This window comes from Amborella trichopoda, chromosome 9, assembly GCF_054954075.1.
Source record: "Amborella trichopoda isolate Santa Cruz 75 chromosome 9, AtrichopodaSantaCruz75HAP2 v2.0, whole genome shotgun sequence".
Lineage (NCBI taxonomy): Eukaryota > Viridiplantae > Streptophyta > Magnoliopsida > Amborellales > Amborellaceae > Amborella > Amborella trichopoda.
This window is the reverse complement of record NC_142344.1, coordinates 34443592-34464222: the sequence shown is the minus strand read 5'-3', so window position 1 is coordinate 34464222 and position 20631 is coordinate 34443592. Positions and strand designations below refer to the sequence as shown.

The following is a 20631-nucleotide window of genomic DNA, read 5'->3' as shown; positions in this document are numbered from 1 at the left end:
GACCACACAAACTTCACTTTCTTCTGGGTTAGGCGAGTCATGGGGAGCGCTATCCTTGAGAACCCTTCTATGAAGCTCCTATAATATCCTGCCAGTCCCAGAAAACTACGGACCTCAGTCACATTTGTTGGTCTTCCCCACTTAACTACAATTTCAATTTTACAAGGGTCAATTGGGACCCCATCCTTAGAAATAAAGTGCCCAAGGAAGGCCACGCTAAGAAGCCAAAACTCGCTCTTCCCAACTTAACATACAACCTCTCTGTCTTTAGAGTCTTGAGGACCCTTCTTAAGTGCTTTCCATGATCTTTCAGGTTCTTTGAATATACCAGAATATCATCAATAAAAAACCACCAAAAAATTATTCAGAAAGGGTCTAAAAATGCTATTCATCAAATCCATAAAGGCAGTCGAGGCATTAGTCAACCCGAACGACATTACTAATAAGTCATAGTGGCCATATCGGGTCCTGAATGCGGTCTTAGGGACATCTTCTTCCTTGACCCACAATTGATGATAGCTCTTAAAAAATACTTAGGCCACTTGAAGCTGGTCAAAAAGGTCATCAATTCTAAGTAATGGATACTTATTCTTTACAGTGACCTGATTCAGCTATCTACAGTCTATACAAAGCCTTAAAGACTCGTCTTTCTTTTTCACAAATAAGACCGGTGCACCCCAAGGCGACACACTAGGTCGAATGAATCTCTTTTCCAATAAATCTTGCAATTGTTCTTTCAGCTCCTTTAATTCAACTGGGGCCATCCTATAAGGGGTTTTTGAGATGGGAGCAGCATCAGGAAACATATCTATATCAAATTCTATCCCCTTGAATGGAGGCAGAGAGGTTAACTCTTTAGGAAAAACTTCTGGATATTCCCTCACCACTGGTATCTTTTCTAACACGAACTGGACATTTTGATTCTTTACTACATAGGCCAAATACCCAACACATCTTTTGGCCAACAGGCGGGAAGCCCAAAGGGCCGAAATAAGGTGTAGAGGGGAACCATCCTTAATGCCCACAAAGTTCAACTCAAGCTGATTTGGGCGTCTAAAGGTTACAATTTTATCATAGCAATTTATTGTAGCATAATGTGTGGACAACTAGTCCATGCCCAAAATTACATCAAAATCTTGAATGTAATAATATCAAGTCTATAAGTAAGACACAACATTAAGCAAGACTCCACAGTGTTTATAAACAATATCAATTTCTATAGATTCCCCCATAGGTGTACATACTACCAAAGTCCAGTTAAGAAGTGTAGGTCTAGCACTCATGTGGCATGCAAAGTGAGGTGCAACAAAAGAGTGAGAAGATCCAGGTCAATCAGAATTTTATCTTCCATGCCACAAATAAAAAGTGTACCTCGGATTACAGAGGTAGAAGCCTTGGCTTCTCGTTCTGTGAGGGCGAATACCCGACCTTGAGTCTTTGGTCGGTTTGCTGGTCCCTTGACCAAATAGTTTTTTATTAGGTGGCCAAAATTGCCACATATGAAACACGCTCCAGCCCTTCTTCGACACTCAACCGCAGAGTGGTTGTCCTTCCCACAATATGGGCATGTCAGTCACGGGTTCTCCCTTATGTCACCCAGAAAGGTGTTTTGAATCTTCTTATTCCTTTGGTTATATCTTCCCCTGAAGCTTCTCCTTGGAGGTGGTCGAGCCTTCCTCCCAAAGTTCCCAAACTGGGCTGGTCCCATTTTCCTATTTCCTCCGAGTCGGAACTCTTCATAGTCCCTCTCAATCTTCATAGCCAAATCTACCAAAGGGGAGAAGGTCTTGAGGTTCGTTGATATCACCCTCCCCCTTATTTTTGGCCTGAGGCCTCTCTCAAACTTATTCGCCTTTCCCACCTCAATGTTTGTGATGTGCGGTGCATATTGTGAAAGCTCAGCAAACTTTGCTGCATACTGCTCCACTGACAAGTTTCCTTGTTACAACTCAATGAACTCCACTTCCTTTCTTTCCCGTACAAAGTCAAGGAAGTACTTCTCATTGAATGCTTTCAGAAAGTTCTCCCAAGTCACTTCTGTCCCTGACCCTTCCCATGATTGCTTCACCGAGCATCTCCTTCTAACATGAAGGTTCCCAGCTTAACCTTCTACTCATCATTATATTGTAACACCTAAAAACTTTTCTGCATTTGTCCTTCATCATTCCGCTTTCTCTACTCCCTAGTGGCCCAAGAACGTCGGAGGTGCTAGCCTCATAAATCTTTCTATTAACCCGCTGTCAGTCAGTACTGGGGCAGGGGTAGTAAGGGTCGGCATACTGTCTTTCATCATTTGAGTCATGGCCCCTAAGGTCTTGAAGAATTCACCAAGGGCCTGGGTATTCTCATTGCTGTAGCTCACATTAATGGCACGAGTCCTCAGCATCCTTGACCTAAAACAGAAGCACCCAGTTACTAACCTATTCAAGACCATTCCAGAGACATTCCTAAGACTCTTTAGGCCATGAATCCTATCCTGGTGGCTTTGAAACCATAACTGCCACGACCCCGCCCCTAATCCCTACTGTACTTGCCGAAGGGCAAGAAAGCGCGAGATCGTGACTAGAGGTCACGAACGTGACTTAGGTGAGAGTGGTTCAACGAGTTTAAAAATGTGAATCAAAGAATACCACAAAAAAAAATAAAAACTCATTCATCATGCATCATAAAACTGCACAAATCAATGCCATTATATACATATACAATCTCCAAAGGTTCTTTACAATTCTGTCCAAGGCACTACCGGTACCGCCACCCGGCACCTACTATAAAATAATTCCTTGTCAAATCCTAAACTTCAACTGCCTGCCACCACTATCCAGCTGCCCCCTCAAGAATGGTCGGTTATCACTCTACACAGATGGAAAAATAAGAAGAATGAGTTAAAAGCCCAGTAAGTAGATCAATGCCCTTGCATTCCCACCTACATGCACACATATAGATAATGTGCTCCGCTGATCATCATAGTTCATGCGAGTCACAGAGTAAAGTCATGCATCACAATTCATTAGCAGTATAAAACGGAGTATGATTCAGTTATCAAAGCAATACATATTGTATGAGCTAACAGTTATTTCACCTCGTACCATAGTAATAGGTTCGTACCCAGAAAGAACACACAAGCAAAGTCTAGAGTTTCCTACTCCTAAAGTAGAAGTCACATCGATCAATCCAAGCAATCCTGAACTTAAAACTTCTACTCTCATTCAGGAGGGCGGACAATGACAAATGGAGGCCCCATTTCGTAATGTCCTCACTCACACTCACAATCCCCAAAGCGCTTTGGGGTTTTCGATACGTGGTGGCCTTGCAAGACACAACCTTCTCCTTATTTCTTCAAGCGAGAGGGCATTACACTACCATTGGAGGACCCAATTCGTAGTGACCATAACAATGTGGGGGGCACAACCCTCTCTATTATTTACAGTCACCTCCCGAGTCCATTTCTATCATTGGAGTCGAGGTACAATCTATCCAACTACCAATGGAGTGGTCATGTAACAGATATAAGTCTCAATATAACAAAATTATAATATCCAACTACAAATGGAGGACCCATTGCGTAGTAGTCATGTCATATATATCAGTCTCAATATAGCAGAATCACAATATCGAACTACCAATGTTGGACCCATTGCATAACGGTCCTGTCACATATATCAGTCTCAATATAACAGAATTATAATATCCAACTACCGATGGAGAACCCATTGTGTAGTGGTCAGTATCACATATATCAGTCTCAATATAAGACCCCTTGCATAGTGGTCATGCCACATATATAAGCCTTAATATAACGGAATTACAATATCCAACTACCAATGGAGGACACGTTGCATAGTGGTCAGTGTCACATATATCAGTCTCAATATAATAGAATCACAATCTCCAACTACCTGTGGAAGACCCATTGTGTAGTGGTCATGTCACATATATCAGTCTCAATATAACAGAATTATAATATTCAACTACTAATGGAGGACCCATTGCATAGTGGTCAATATCACATATATCAGTCTCAATATAACCGAATTACAATATCCAACTACCAATGGAGGACCCATTGCGTAGTGGTCAATATCACATATATCAGTCTCGATAGAACGGAATCACAATATCCAACAATCAATGGAGGTGGTTTGAAAGCATTTGGACCTCGTTTAGTCAATTAAAATCTCAGTACAACTGAAATGAAAGTTCTGAAATTTGTTAAAATCTGCTAACAGTGACCTACACTCACAAATCGAAGCATCTCTCCCAATTCAAAAAGAATTTCAACTGAGTTTAAACACCAAAATCATAATAGACACATGTATCTTTCAAATGAAGGTAACTTGGAGCCATTTGGATATCATTTGGTTAGTCAAACATTCATCACTAGAATATGTAAATTCCTTGGAATTTCATCGTGTGTCCATAACATACCCTAAAGAACAGTCAATAATTCCCAATTTATACTATATTTCAATATGAAACCTCTCTCTTCTTAAATTAGATGCATAGGAACACCATCCTCCAAATTTTCAAGGAAATCAACACGAATTTCAGTGCTCATTATATCGTGCAAAGGAAGGCCTAATTTCCTGAAAAACATAGCATATATGCATCCTTTTCCTTTCACAATTCATAGAAACTCATACTTAAATTTCACGCTTTTACAATTAAGGACATGCAAGGTGTTGATCCACTTACCTTGAGTGAAATGGTGCTCGCAATTCCTCACATATCTCACTATCAAGCTCCTTAAACAAGGTTTCATGGGGAGAACTTTAAGTGTTTTGGGAATGGCTCTACAATGAGGAGAGAAGGAATCGCTTCCCTTGACCTGCAATCCTCTTGTTTTTTGCACAACACCTCTATGATTAATTGGTGAGACAAGTGGGTCGAAGAGTCCCACACTTGTCTTAGAGCATTGTACCCTCATATGAGGGAGTGATGAACTAGAAGGTTCAAATAAAGAGAGAAAGGAGAAGAAAACTTGACAAAGGGGCGAGACTAGCATGACGATTGGAAAGCTACTGACTCGGAGTGGTAGCAAGACGGGCATAGTACACAAGACCAGCACGGCGGTAATACTACTCAATACTGAGGCTGATATGACGGTGCAAGGTTAAGTCTACCCTAAATCAAGTGATGAGAGGAAAGAGTGAAGAGACGGAAAGAGAGCAAAAAGAAAGAGAGAGAGACAACAGAAGGAGGAAAAACCTAGACGGCAATGGGCATCGCCATTGGCATCATATAAAGGGAACACGCCCTTACGCCAGCAGTGATAGCCTCTCATGGAGCACGCAGAGATAGTTCTCATGAGGAGCACAGCGATAGGCATGTGACGCAGGAGGAATGGCAATGAGCACTGGATGCTCGAAGGAGGCTAGCGGACGATGACGAGCACCGAGCACATGAAGGAAGCTCGTGGACGGCGACAGGTGTTGCCAAGACCTAAAGCGGGCGGTGATAGGTATCGCCGTCTGCACTAGACGCGTAACAAAGGAAGTACCCTATGGGCGGCAACACATTTCACCATCTGTTTTCTTCACTGAGACATCGAGGATACGTCTATGAACGGCGATGAGCAATGCCGTCTACACTCCTCACTGGGAGAGAGAACAAAAGAAGAGAGAAGCTCGCGCATGGCACTGCCATGGCCAAGCGCGACCTGTGAGACCACCAGAGAGGCCTGCAAGACATTGCCATTGTCGTGCATGGCCTCTTAAAGGAACTCAGACGGGGAAGAGGAAGAGGAAGAAGAAAGAGAAGAAGAGAAAGAAGAAGAAGAGAGAGAATAAAAGAAAAGGAAGAGAGAGAAGATCTACCTCAAGCTTAAGGATACCGATCAAAAGCTTCTGTCACATTGCACTCTCTCTCCAAACATGAACCAAGAATAGTAAGAAAGAGAAACTACAATAAGTAAAAACTCTCTCTTTTGTGAGGGATTGAGTGTGTGTTCTCTGTTTTTTGCGTACAATGATGGTATGTATATATAGAATTTGCCCCAAACATGGGTGGATGATCAAAAGTAACCCTAATTGCTGGAAATTAAATACAAATTGAATTAAAAAAAATTAAAAAATAGAGTGCAAAATGATAGATTTTCCACTTCCTAACAATTTGTGGAATTTCATAACAGTCTTTGTGTTTCCCTACAACTTGCATGATCTTGTATGGATGATCCGGGGTCGTTCTGATGCCCAATTGATTGAAAGATGATTTTTTTCTTGTAAGGCTCGACATGATGATCGATTTGATACCAACTTTGAGTCATGGATCATGTTTTTAGGGCAAGATCATGTGACTTGAATTTTGGTTGAATATTGAAAATTTGGATCGATGGTGTGCTTGTTCCTTGATGTCTTTCTATGATTTCTTTGCTAGAGTACACTGAGCATTCCGTCACGATCACGGGGCGACAAACGCATCACTATTCCATGCTCGAACGAAGATTTTGCAACTATGGAATTTTTGCCGGAATCTGAAATTTTGGCGACAGAATTTGTTGTGGCTTCGTTTGCTTCATGTGCGGAATCCGACCGTTCATCATGTACGGGGTATATGTCAGAGATGGCCCGAGACTTTACGCATGAGATGGAAATGGTCTCGCAAAGATCGGGCTCACGAGCGGCTTGATTTGATTGCTTGAACGAGGCACGACGCTGCTGAATTTTCTGTACTTTCTTCACGGATCAGCAACTTCTCTCTAGCTTTTCTTCCTGCTTGAGTGTCATCATAGGGCGTGCCACATATCGAATCGCTCGTCTTAACGAAACGAACATGCTCACCAAATTTGAGCATGATCTGACTTGGGACAGGTGAGATATGAGCATCGAAAGTAACTATTCATGACTGTCCCTTCAATGGTGTGGAGTTGCAGGTGGCAGCACGGGAATAGTGTGTGGCTCCTTCTATTTCACTCTTTTGCCTATAATGTTCTCCTAGAGTGTCCGTTCGAGCTGAAATTTGGCCCCTTGGGGTTTTTAACCATGCCGAATTTAATGGTGATAGTCCCACAGTAATTTGAGACATCGAAAATGTATCTCTAGTTATAGGGGCCATTTCAAGTTACTAGAGGCCGATTTTGTCGAAGTTGTTTCTTAATCTGCACTACCTTAAATATGCCGGAATACAACGAAACTTGGCGGGAGACTTTTGAGAGACCTCATGAAGATCTTGGTCAGTTCTGGGGCTATTCTGAGACTGTCAAGATTTCTATTGTTTGTTAGTAGTTTATTGAGCAGGGACCCCATGATGATGAAAAATATCTTTCAGCAGTATGCTCTGCCAAATTTTGTGCTTCGCTAGAATCGAGAAGTGCAATCATTCCAAAAGTTTGAGGGATCTTGTCAAAGTCCTAACCCTCAAGGGACTATTTGTGATTCTGAAAAGTGAGGCCTTTGTAGGGACCTCCTCGGACAGAATCAGGCCTAACAGATCTTATCGAAGTCCTCACCCTCAAGGGACTATTTGTGATTCTGAAGTGTGAGGCCTTTGTAGGGACCTCCTCGGATAGAATTAGGCCTGAGGTATCTTGTCAAAGTCCTCACCTTCAAAGGACTATCTGTGATTCTGAAGTGTGACGCCTTTGTAAGGACATCCTTGGACAGAATCAGGCTTGACGGATCTTGTCAAAGTCTTCACCCTCAAGGGACTATTTGTGATTCTAAAGATTGAGACTTTGTAGGAACCTCCTCAGACATAATCAGGCCTACGTGAGGCCAAGTGCTTAGAACCTTTTGGTCAGCATTGTTCGCTGCTACACCAGGTTTTCTTTTGATGCTCAACGTATCTCTGTAGCTTCCCTCTAGTGGGGTCCATTCGGGGACTTCTGACTTATCTCGAAAGTCTAGTCCCATGTAGGCTAGGGGATTTGGTGAGGTATACCCTGAAGCCTGTGGCAGGTTAGACCCTTGCTTCATCAGTTTCTTGCTTTCATGATGGTCTTTAGCATTTCAGAAGAATCTTTTAGTCATCGTCCGCACCCTCGAGGACTCTTGTTGTTGTTGGGAGATCTTATGCGACTCTCACTCCCTGGTGAGCCACATTGTTGATGTTTGAAGTACTGGAGATCTTATGCGGCTCTCACTCCCTAGTGAGCCATTTTGTGTTAGTTGATGTTTGACATTTGAGGATTTTAGGTAAACCTCAATAGGATTGTGATTGCTTAGAAATTGAGTGTCGGCTGAGGCATCGATCATGCGTCAACCTGTGTCATCGATTCAAGTGCCCTTTTGCGAGTTTTCAATTAGGGGAAGTGGCACCATAAGGACAGTTTTCGTCAACTTCTGTTATTTTTGGGCTCTTTTACCCATGACCTTGCGGCATGTCTACCCTTTTCATCCGTTTTTGCTGACGATGCCCTTTTGGAGTTTTCACCGCACCTGGATTTTGTTTTTCATGGAACTCTCTTACTCATGGTTTCGTGACCATGCCCGACCATCATTTTTACTCATGGCGTTCCCTTGTCCAGGTGTACACCATGCCCATTTTCTATGAAGGCATTCGAGACCTATGTAAAGCCTTTTAACGTCATGTGGCCAAGACATGCACTATAGTTTAGGGTCATACAGCTAGACCGTAGTTGAAATGAATGGTCGTCTGTGGAGACCATGGAGTGAGTTTGGTGATGGTTATGACTCACTTTGGGAAGATGGCATCAGGTTGGTTGTAAAGGATGAATGGTGGGTGAAGAGTGGTGAATAATCGTGACCCACTAGTTGATGGCGAGTATGGGTGGTGAGATGGCTCGCTGTTTTGTAAGCATGGGTAAAACTCACTGGGGAAGGGTGAAAGATGGTAATAATGAATGGACTCACTGTAAATGAGGGTGGTGCACACACAGGAACGGGTCGGTTAGGGGAGACGGGCATGAATGGGGGCATATTTAAGGTCATGCCTCCTGGACCTTGGTGAAGCGGTTTAACGTCAAGCGGTCAGGATGTACACTATCGTTTAAAGTCATATAGCTTGGACCATGGTGATGCAATCTAAAGTCATGTAACTAGGACCATGCAGTTTAAAGTCGTGCAACTAGACCTCCGCAACAATTTAAGGTCATATTGTTGGGACCATGACTGTGTAGTTTAAAGTCATGCAGTTAGGACTAGAGCTGTGCAGTTTAAGGTCATGCAGCACAGATCATGGTTGTGCAATTTAAGGTCATGCAATGTTTAACGTCATGCAATGCGGACCATTATGTGGGTCGCCATGTGGATGAAGCTTCATGGGGGATAGATTTGTGAACAGCAATCTGATTCCTTGGGGATAAAATAGTTAAGACTATTCACATGCGAAGAGCTTTAGATGAAGATGGTGGCCCTACGAAGAGTGGCAAGTGGAAGCCAATCTTCACTAGGGATTAGGAGGGCCTGTGTGACTCCACAGGGATATGATGGGGCTTCATGTAACTCCACTAGGATGACAGTCTGGAGTACAAGCGTAACCTCACTGAGGGTTGAGAAGATAAGCATGGACCTAAATCCTAGGGATAGTGGGTCGCAATAGGGTGTGACTTTCACTAGGATGTTGGTGCGAAACAAACTCATTGGGAATTAACGGGGTAGGTATGACCTTATGCAGCCATCTAACTCCACCGGAGATGTTGATGAAATACACCCTAGCGAAGAGGTGGTCCATCTCTCAGTTAAAGTTATGTGTGTGAGCCATTTGTCACACCTTGCGTTACAGTTTTAGGGTCTTGTAGCTCGGACCATCGCTATGCAATTTTAGAGTCATGCAGCTAGGACCATGCAGTGTAAGGTCGTGCAACTAGATCTCTGCTATAGTTTAGGGTCATATAGTTTCGACCATGGCATTAAGCCTTTTAACGTCATGCAGTCAGGATGTGCATTATGGTTTAAGGTTACACAGCTAGACCATGATCGTACAGCTTTGAGTTGTGTGACGAGGACTAAGCAGTTTAAAGTTGTGCAACTAGACCCTCGCTACAGTTTAAGCACATGTAGTTTGGACCACGGTTGTACAGTTTTGAGTAGTGCCACGAGGACTAAGCAGTTTAAGGTTGTACAACTAGACCTCTGCTACAGTTTAAGGTCATATAGTTTGGACCATAGCAGTGCAGTTTAAGGTCATACAGCACAGACCGTAGCAAGGTGAAGGAATGCGACCCCATGGGGAATAGAGCTGTCACTGGAGACTAGACTCCCTGAGGAGTGGGACTGTGGCACAGGGAAACCTCCTGAGGTGGTAGGGCAATGGTCCAGATGGGAGTGTTGTGACATGATCACAACACTAACTGTTGGATGGTGCGCACGACATTAGGGCTAGATGATGCACACACAGCAATAGCCACCTGTTGAGGCCCACGTCGTTAAATCCTAGACGAACGGTGCCGCAATAGCCTCTGGGCGAAGGCGTGCATCGATGGCCCTTGACGAAGGAGCACGGTAATAGCCCTTGATGAGTATCGTGCTTGACCCGCCTCGACCCGGTATTTTTTCTGTTAGAAGATGAGGACTACAGCGTCTTTTCAGATTTATCAAGAGCAGTTTGCGGTACTGCTGAGTATAAAAGGGGGAAGAACCCCTCTTTATTGTTTTACCGAATGTTAAAACAGTTGAAGAGTTTTCTTAGAGAGAGAGAGAGGGCCTGAGCATCTGGTGAGAGATTTCCTGGTTAGAACTTCTCGATTGAAATCTACCTCAGAGGGAGAGCTCTTTCTGGCGAGCTGAAGTGGGTTGTGGGCCTTCGCAAGGTGCTTGCGAACATCTTTGGAGAGTGTCAAGGCTCTCTAAGCAAGGAACATGGTTTCTCAAGGCCTTAGCCAATTTGCAGAGGTGCCCTGCCAGAGTTTGAGTGCTCCTTTGGTCATTCTGCAGTTGAAGGGAGGCTATAGAGAGTTCAGAGGGCTCTGTCAGTCGTCTGGTTATTGGAGGAGAAGGAGGAGGAACAAGAGTGGGCTCACCGGGAACTCAGTAGAATTATGATGAGCTTGTGGCAAATTGCTGAAGTGTAGAAGTAGGGAGAAGGGAGACCTGCAAGGTCACAGGGAAATTTGGGGATTCCGGTGGTTTTCCGCTAACTTTGGTAACGAGTGGAAGGAGGGGCAGGGTATTTCTAGTGGCGGTGAAGTACTTTTGTCAGGGAAAGGCAATGTCGGTAGGGGAAAGAACATGGTGGTCAGATAGGGTTTTCTAGCTATCGAGGAGTGTTCCCTGATAAACCTGAAGGGTTGTGGAGGAGATGAAAGGTCATGAGAAGATGGACGGTCGCCGAGGGCAGGTAGCTGGGGAGGCCAAAGAAGCACAAGGGTTAAAAGCCCTCTGGGAATTGGGGACGGTGGGAACCGAGGTACAACAAGGGCATGTGTGACAATAAGTTGCACGCGGCATTGCCTTTGCACGTCCTTAGGCCACGTACCGCGATAGCCACGTTTAGGAGCATGCTGGTCATAGAGATGGTCTCGCGCGGCGTTGGCTCTCCCGTGTTGATGGTAGAACGTGATAATGTGTTGCGTACGGCGATGGTTGAGCATGGTGTTGAGTCACGTGTGGCGATGATCATGGACAGTGATGTCTCACGAGGGTCAAGAGTGATGAAAAATGAGAAGGCTGTGCTGTCGGGGTCTGTTGGAAGCCAAGTCCTCCAGCATAACTATGAAGTCCATGTTGTTTCGTCGTGGTTATGTTCCTTAGAAGCTAGCCATTGACCTGTAACCATCCTTTTTGGTGGCACTAAAGCTAACTTCTCCAAGTGGTTTTGCTTCTTCTTTATGGGGAGATCATTTCTTTAGTGGGTTTGCTTCTTCTTCACGAGGAGAGTGTTTCTTTCTAGCCTGTAACCGTCCTCTTATCCTTAAATGCAAGAGCTTTGTAACTTCCCTAGTAATGGGCTTTTGATTGTAACTTGCAACTCTTTTTAATGCAATGAAAGAAATGAACTTCTTTTGAACTGTCTTAATGTTCTTCTTTCCCATTTCCTTCTTTTCTTGCTGCGCACACTGCATTTTAGGGACACATCAAGGACGTTACTTCTTTAGGTATCGTCTATTGATAGGGTGTATTGCCTCCCCTCCATCCGAGTTTGCCAGTACATAAGCCACGTTTAGTGTGACCTTTTTTACTATAAACAGACCTTCCCACTAGGGCTCGAATTTTCCTTTGCGGCACCCATGCATGACATCGGTCGCTTGACTGCTAAGACTTGATCCCCACGGGCGAATGAGTGAACATTGACAGATTTGTCAAAGGCTCTCTTCATTCTTCCTTGATTGAGCTCGTGGTTCTGCTGAGCCTCTAGTCTCTTTTCGTCAAGGGCATCCAACTCTTGGTAATAGAGCTTGATCCTCTCATCTTCAGTCAGTCCCTGATGTATAACGACACGGAGTGAGGGTATTTGAACCTCGAGGGGTAAGACCGCCTCAACTCCATAGACGAGGGAATAAGGAGTAGAGTTTGTAGCATTCCGAGTGGTAGTGCGATAAGCCCACAGAGCTTCAGGTAGCTTCTTGTGCCAATTCTTCTTTGACTTTGAAACTGACTTCCGGAGCACCCCACGTAGAGTTTTGTTTAATGCCTCAGTCAAGCCATTGGCTCGAGGGTAGTACATAATCGATTATTTCCATTCGAAGCCGAACTGGTTGGCTAGGCGATCAACATGATGGCTTCTGAAATGAGGGCCATTATCAGAGATTATTCGGTCTGAAACCCTGAATCGGTAGATGATGTGGTGCCGAACAAAGTTCGCCACAGTGGTCCCTGGAACTTGCTTGAGAGGGATCGTTTCAGCCCAAATGGAAAAGTAGTCTATCACTGCTAGAATGAAGGCATGACCCAAGGCAGATCGATGGGTCCCACAATATTCATAGCCCACTAGGAAAAGGGCCATGATGTTAATGTAGAATGGAGAGGATCCAGGGGTTGATGAATGAGGCTTGAGTGAATCTAGCACACCTGGCATCTCTTAGCATAGTTTTGGGGGTCAGCCACCATTGAAGGCCAATAACAGCGGAGTCCGTGTATGCGCTAGTAGAGCTTCGAGCCAGACTGATGCATCCTGCAGATACCCGAATGAACTTCTTCGAGTACTTTGCTTGCCTCTTGTGTATCACCGCATCTGAGGAGAATTCTGTCAAATGACTGACGGAAGAGAACATCCTCGTTGAGAAAGGTGTACTTGGTAGACATCCGTCATATGCCTTTACGTTCCGCCTGATCCTGAGATAGCCTTGCAGGATTTATGAAGTCCGTGATCGGCTCCCTCCAGTCTTCGACCTATTCAACCATTGCACACATCGGGTCAAAGAATTCGGGCTCCTTCTTCTTGACCTCGGATTCTTTATCTTGGGGCATCTCTTGCTCTGCCTCAATGACATATTTGGCAGGGAGAAGCGCCCCGAATGGGTAATGTAGGCATTCAGGGAGGACATCCCTGTCATCATCTGCATCAACTTCGATTCTCAAGTAGACGTGTCTCCATTCGATTACACAAACTGGAGTGGGCCCTGATGAAGACAATTGAATGGTGGCACTGAGCTTTGAGAGTGCATCAGTCTGCGAGTTTAGACTTCAAGGGACGAGATTCAGGGAGAAATCATCCAATTGGGCCATATAAGATTTGGCCGTGTCATGATAAGGCTTGACGGTATCTTTCCTTATGTCATAAATCCCCTTAAGCTATGGGATGACCAGCTCAGAGTAGCTGAATATGTTCAGGTGCTCCAAGTCTAGCTCTTGAGTGATTTCCAGTGCGATTACGATGGCTTGATACTTGGCTTTGTTATGAGAAATTGCCTCTGCAAGTGAGAAGGATAGAGGGATCATTCCACCATCAGGAGTTATGAACACAACTCCGGTGCCCCCTCTATCAGATTGGAATGCTCCGTTAAAGTATATTTCCCACGGTTGAGTTAGCGCCGTATAAAAACCTTCTTAATCTGGGAGGTCGCTCGACAGGGGAAATTTTGAAGGGACTGGGTGAGCTACGAGGAAATTTGCTGGGACTTGACCTTTAATTGCCTTCTGCGGTACATACGTGAAGTCCAACTCCATCAGCAATAATACCCACTTAGCCAAATGTCCTGACAAGCATGGTCGAGACATAAGGAACCTAACCGAGTCTTCCTTGGAGATTAACTTGACCTTGTGACCGACCAAGTAATGGTGGAGCTTTCGTACTGTAAAGATCAAGGCTAAGCAAATCTTTTCGATGGGAGGGTAATTCTTCTCGACTCCTTGCATTCAGCGGATGAGATAATAGAGCGTTGTCGCTTTCCCTCCATCATTGTTCTACGCCAAGAGTGCCCCGAGTGACTCATCAAGGGCAGTCACGTAAAGGATAAGAGGCCTTCGTAACACTAGAGTGGAGAGTACCGGTGGGTTCAACAAGTAATGCTAGATGTCATCGAGCGCAGCTTGGCACGCTTCATCCCATATGAAAGGAGTATCCTTCTTCGAGAGGTGTGAAAAGGGTCTGCATTGCCCAGAAAGGTTTGAGATGAACCTCCAAATCTAGGAGAGCTTATATCCATATATATATATATATATATATATATATATATATATATATATATATATATATATATATATATATATATATATATATATATATATAGAGAGAGAGAGAGAGAGACCGCAGTTTATGGAGGGTTGTAGGCGAGGCATGTCCTGAATTCTCTTGTTTTCAGCACAACACTTCTATGGTTAATTGGTGAGACAAGTGGGTCGAAGAGACCCACCCTGGTCTTAGAGCATTGTACGCACATATGATGGAGTGATGAAACAGAAGGCTCCAATAAAGAGAGAAAGAAGAAGAAAACTTGACAAAGGGGCGAGACTAGCATGACTGTCAGAAAGCTACCGACTCGGAGTGGTAGCAAGACGGGCATGGTACTCAAGATCGGTACGGTGGCAATACTACTCAAAATCGAGGCAGATATGGTGGTGCTAGGTTAAGTCCACCCTCAATCAAGTAAGGAGAGGAAAGAGTAAAGAGAAGGAAAGAGAGTGAAAAGAAAGAGAGCCAGACGACATAAGGAGGAAAAACCCAAGAAGCAATGGGCATCGTCGTTGGCATCATGAGAAGGGAACACTCCCTTACGCGGGCGGCGATACCGTCTCATGGAGTGCTCGGCGATAGTTCTCATGAGGTGCACGGTGATAAGCGTGGGACGCAAGAGGAACAACGACAAGCACCAAACACTCGAAGGAGACTCGCGGATGGCGATGAGCACCGAGCATGCGAAGGAAGCTTGCGGATGGAGATAGGTGTTGCCAAGACCTCTAGCGGGCGGCAATAGGTATCACCGTCTGCAGTAGACTCGCAATAGAGGATGACCCCTATGGGTGGCAATGAGTATCACTGTTTGTGTTCTTCACGGAGACGCCGAGGGTACATCTACGGACGGCGATGAGCAGTGCCGTCTACACAACTCGTTGGGAGAGAGAACAAAAGAAGAGAGAAGCTCGCGCATGGCGCTACCATTGCCATGCACGATCTGTGAGACCACTAGAAAGGCATGCACGACACTGCCATTGCCGTGCATGGCATCTGAGAGGAACTCAGAAGGGGAAGAGGAAGAAGAAAGAGCAGAAGAGAAAGAAGAAGAAGTGAGAAGAGAAAAGAAAAGAAAAGGAAGAGAGAGAAGATCTACCTCAAGTCTAAGGGTACCAATCAAAAGTTTCTCTCGCCTTACTCTCTCTCTCCTAACTTGACCCTGCAATGGTAAGAAAGAGAAACTATATTAAGTAAAAACTCTTATTTGGAAGGGATTGAGTGTGTGTTCTCCCTTTTCTGTGTACAATTATGGTACTATATATAAAATTTACCCCAAACATGGGTGGATGATCAAAAGTAACTCGAATTCCTCGAAATTAAGATTAAATTGAATTAAAAGAAATTAATAATAGGGTGCAAAATGAGATATTTGCCCCTTTCAAACAATTTTTCAAATTTTATAACAGTCCCTGTGTTGCTCTAAAACTTGCGTGATCTTGCATGGATGATCTGGGATCGTTTTGATGCCCGATTGATTGAAAGATTATTGTTTTCTTGTAGGGCTCAGCGTGGCGATCGATTTGATACCAACTTTGAGCCATGGATCGTGTTTTTAGGGCACGATCATGTGACTTGAATTTTGGTTGAATCTTGAAACTTTGGATCAATGGCATGCTCGTTCCTTGATGTTTTTATGTGATTTCATCATTGGAGTACACTGAGCATGCCGTCACAATCGTAGGGCAACTAATGCATCTCGATTCCATGCCTGAACTAAGATTTTGCAACTTTGGAATTTTGGCCAAAATCTGGAATTTCGGTGATGGAATTTGCAATGGTTTCATTGGCCTTTCATCATGTACAGGGTTCAGGTCAGAGATGGCCCGAGACCTTACGCACGCGATGGAGTTAGTCTCGCGTCAATCAGGCTCGCAAGCGGCGTGATTCGGCCGCTCAAGCAAGGCACGACACTATTGAATTTCATGCACTTTCTTTAGCGATCAGCAACTTCTCTCTAGCTTTTCTTTGTACTCGAGTGTCGTCACGGGGCGTACTACATAGCGAATCGCTCGTCTTGATGAGACAAACATGCTCACAGAATTTGAGCGTGATCCGACTTGAGACAGGTGAGATATGAACGTCGAAAGTCACTGTTCGTGACTTTTCCTTCAATAGTGTGGAGTTGTAGGGTGGCCGCACGAGAATAGCTTGTGGCTCCTTCTGTTTCACTCTTTTGTCTATAAAGCTTGTCTGGAGTGTCCGTTTGAGCTAAAATTTGGTCTTTGGGGTTTTCAACCGTGTCGGATCCAATGGTGATGGTCCCACAATAATTTGAGACACCGAAAATGTTGCTCTAGTTATAGGGGCCATTTCAGAGTGCAAGAGACCGATTTTGCCAGAACTGTTTCTGAGTTTGCACTGCCTTAGACATGTTGGAATTCAACGAAACTTGGCGGGAGACTTTTGAGAGGCCGCATGAAGATCTTGGCTAGTTTCAGGGCTATTCTGAGACTGTCGGGATTTCCACTGTTTGCTAGGCTTTTATTGAGTGGGGGTCCCCATGATGATGAAAAATATCTTTCAACAATATAGTCTAAGCTGCAAGACTCTAAACTATCTAGCATATATCGGGTCTCTTTTAAAGACCAGGCCTTGATGTTATATAAAGATCCATCACATAGTCCTTAATCATGGCTATAAACTAAGTCAAGTTAAGGTTCGAGATGCATGACCCTAAAAGGCCCATCAATAGGTCAACAACGTATGACCTAAAACTTTGCCAGATTGTCCTTCTTGTATGACTCTAAACTACAATATCTTTGGAGTCTTAGGACTCTAAGTATTGGCCACCCATACCCCTTTTATAAAGGGTTAGGAAGGCTTTTCCAAATTGTCCTTCTTGTATGACTGTAAACTACAGTACTCCTTGGAGTCTTAGGACTCTAGGTATTGGCCATCCATACCCTTTTTATAAAGGATTAAGAAGGATTTTCAAGATTGTCCTTCCTGTATGACTCTAAACTATAGTACTCCTTGGAGTCCTAGGACTCTAAGTATTGACCACCCATACCTTTTCTATGAAGGGTTAGGAAGGATTTTCATATGGTCTTCCCTATTGACGTTAAACTACGGTGTTTTTTCCGAAAGGTATGAGGTAGCATGCTACTCATATCTCTTCACAAAAGAATATGAGAGGCTGAGGTATGCCTAATCAAAGCCTATGTTTGAAGTATTCGAGAATGCGTGCTAATTGGCGAGATGCTGCAAAAATTCCTTTGAATTCTTAAAAGCATCGATATATTTGCTGGAGTCTAAAAGATAAAGAGAAAGGAGGTAGCATTCTATGAGGAGGCATAGTTCTTTTACATCATCCAAAGCAGCCGCAAAAGGTTCAAGAAAGGAAAGAATCATAGACAATTCAAAAGTTTTTGAAGCAATGCAGGAGTTTTTCCAGCCTTTTAACAATATAATATTGAATTATTTTGGGATTTTTTATCTAGATTGTGCTAAGATGAATGTAGATAACTTTTTGCTTTGGTTTTTTTTTTTTTTTTTTTTTTCTGTAGTTTTTAATGAAATTTGTTTATTTTTGTTTAGTTCTCCATTATTTTGAAAATGCATCAAAATTTTAATATGTTTTATGTGTTGTTGGTAAATAAATTCTGTGTTTAATTATTCTTGGATTTCTTTGTTTAATAAATTCTATGTTTAATTATTCTTGGATTTTTACATTTGATTGTGCAAAGATTGAATTACAAAAAGTTTTTGTTGATAGCTTTTCTTTTCATTTTTCTTGTTAGGTTCTTTTAGAAGAAGTTATAGTTTTAGTTACATATTTATGTTTTATTTACGTGGGGTTCTTGGTAATAGAACCTCTTTCGATAATGTATTTTCCCCCCTTCGATAACGTATTTGGTGTGCATAAGAAGGGAAATTCATCCCTGGGATACAAAAAAACACAAATGTCTCTTTTAATATTCCAAATCTTTATGCACCCAAGCTTGGAACCACACACTAGATACCAAAGTCTTAAAATGCTTTAGAGAGAGAAAGAGAGATGAGTCAACCATTATGTTTCCTAGATTTTTCATAGAAAAGGGTCTGTTAAGAGAGATTTGCAAAAGTGTTGTTCAAGTCTCTATCTCTTATGGGAAGGAAGGCCCTTATTATAGAGCTACAAGGAGGCTGCACATTTACTATAGTGGTGGTTATATTCACCACCAACATCTACAAATTACATGCACCCCTTTAAGGCTTCTACTGCATGCCTCCATTTTATCAATGGTTAGATGATAGTTGAATGTGTTGTTACAAACCTCAATTTCATTAATAGCTAGAAGATCGTTGGATATCCCACATGAGTCATCATCATAAAACGATATCGAGCCGTGAGCCCGATCCATACATGTGCTTGAGCGAGGGGCACACCATGAAACGCCCTTGTACCCATGCCTTCGCACATGCACGTGCATGTCGCACACTTCGCATGCTCTGGACATGCACCATCATTCTCTCACTTTGTATTAAGAATATAAGGCATGGAAATGCCTACTCTTGAATACTACTCAATTAACTCTCTCCTCGTCAATATAGGACAAAAAACCCATAGTTTTATCGCTCTACAAAATACAGCTTAGGAAAAAACACAAAAACACATTGTTATTTTGAAATATACACAAGTGTTTTTCAAAAGAAAAAATACTAAAATTTTCCTCCACTATTTCAAAACAATAATAAAAAACAGAGGAAACATATTATTTGCATACCATGAAGGTATCTTTTGATTTGAACCTTCACTTAGAGTATACATTACAAAGTCCATCAAGTATTGTGGTGCATATAGCTTTGAACCAGATTACTTATTTAACAGACCAGTAGTATAACTCACAAAGAATATTCAACTCTGGTATTTTTTAGCTGCCAGCATATTTTAGTTCTTGTGCTTATACTCTAATTTCATAAGTGCCCTAGATACGAGTCTCATCTCATAGGAAGTGGCTTCACTTCCATACTTACAAAGGTGTGTCTATCAAGAGTTCCCATGTATATAAACCATTCCGACTTATGTATAGCCATAGACAATATTAACACTATAATTCATCTTACTAACATACAGGGCATTATTATACTTCTCCACTATATAGATTTTCTAAGAATAGGTGATAAAAATATTTTGTCGTTTGGTGACTAAATTAATCATATGTACAGTTTGTTTTTACCACATTGAACCTAGAATTTTGAGGTTAAAATTCTAGTTCACAAAAGAATAGGTTGGGTTCTCACTGTAGATGATTACTCAAAGGACTCTAGCCCCATTTTGAGGTTACGTCCCACTGTAAACGATCACTCAAATGATTCAAGCCCCATCTTTTTTGATATCTTATTGTTGTCATCCCTTGCAATGCCTTTTGTCAAAGGATCAGCCACATTTTCCTTTCGTCTTACATAGTCTACACTAATCACTCTATCTCCAATTAACACAATATGTGTTGATTTTTCATTATATACATCATTACATGCTCTCATAATAGTAGCTTTGTTATCGCAATATATTGTGATCGCAGGTATTAGCTTTAACCATATAAGAATGTCATATAACAAATTCTTTAGCGATTCTGCCTCTTTATCGACATAGTCGAAAGCAATAATTTCAGAGTCCATAGTAGATTATGAAATACACTTGATATCGCACCACCCACTACTGTAAAAAACCATCTGGATATTGATAGTGAATCTTAGATTTCTTTATTCCAATTAGCATCATTGTACGCTTCCAACACTCCAGGATAACCTATGTAGTATATTTCGTTATTGATAGTTTCTTTCAAGTATATTAATACTTGAGATATAGCATCCTAATGCTATTTTCCTAGGCAATTTGCATAGCTATGAAGTTTCCCATTGCATATGCAATGTCAGGCCTCATATTGGTCATTACATACGTTAAACTATCAATTACCCTAGCATATTCAATTTAAAATATACTGGTTACATGCCTTGATCTCACCCTCAGGTCGAGATGACCTGGTGGCGTGGCTCCAGGTTCGAGATAGACCCAAGACCTGAGACAGCTCTCTGGTGAACCGTGTTAAGAAGACACAAGTAGGAATACTTACCGTTGAGAGAGGAATTAAGGTGTGAGGTGGGACTTACCTCACCTGGGTCCATGATGTACTTGGGCTAACT

At 42.8% G+C, this 20631-nt stretch overlaps 1 long non-coding RNA gene across 1 annotated transcript in view; it reads right to left on the bottom strand.

Moving 5' to 3' along the window:
• The window catches only part of LOC148780496 (uncharacterized), a 46663-nt gene extending 30999 nt beyond the window's left edge, over positions 1-15664 (bottom strand). The window contains exon 1 of the long non-coding RNA XR_016041486.1: positions 15602-15664. This is a non-coding gene — a long non-coding RNA (uncharacterized LOC148780496). The remainder of the gene's footprint in view (positions 1-15601) is intronic.
• Positions 15665-20631: the final 4967 nt, after the last annotated feature.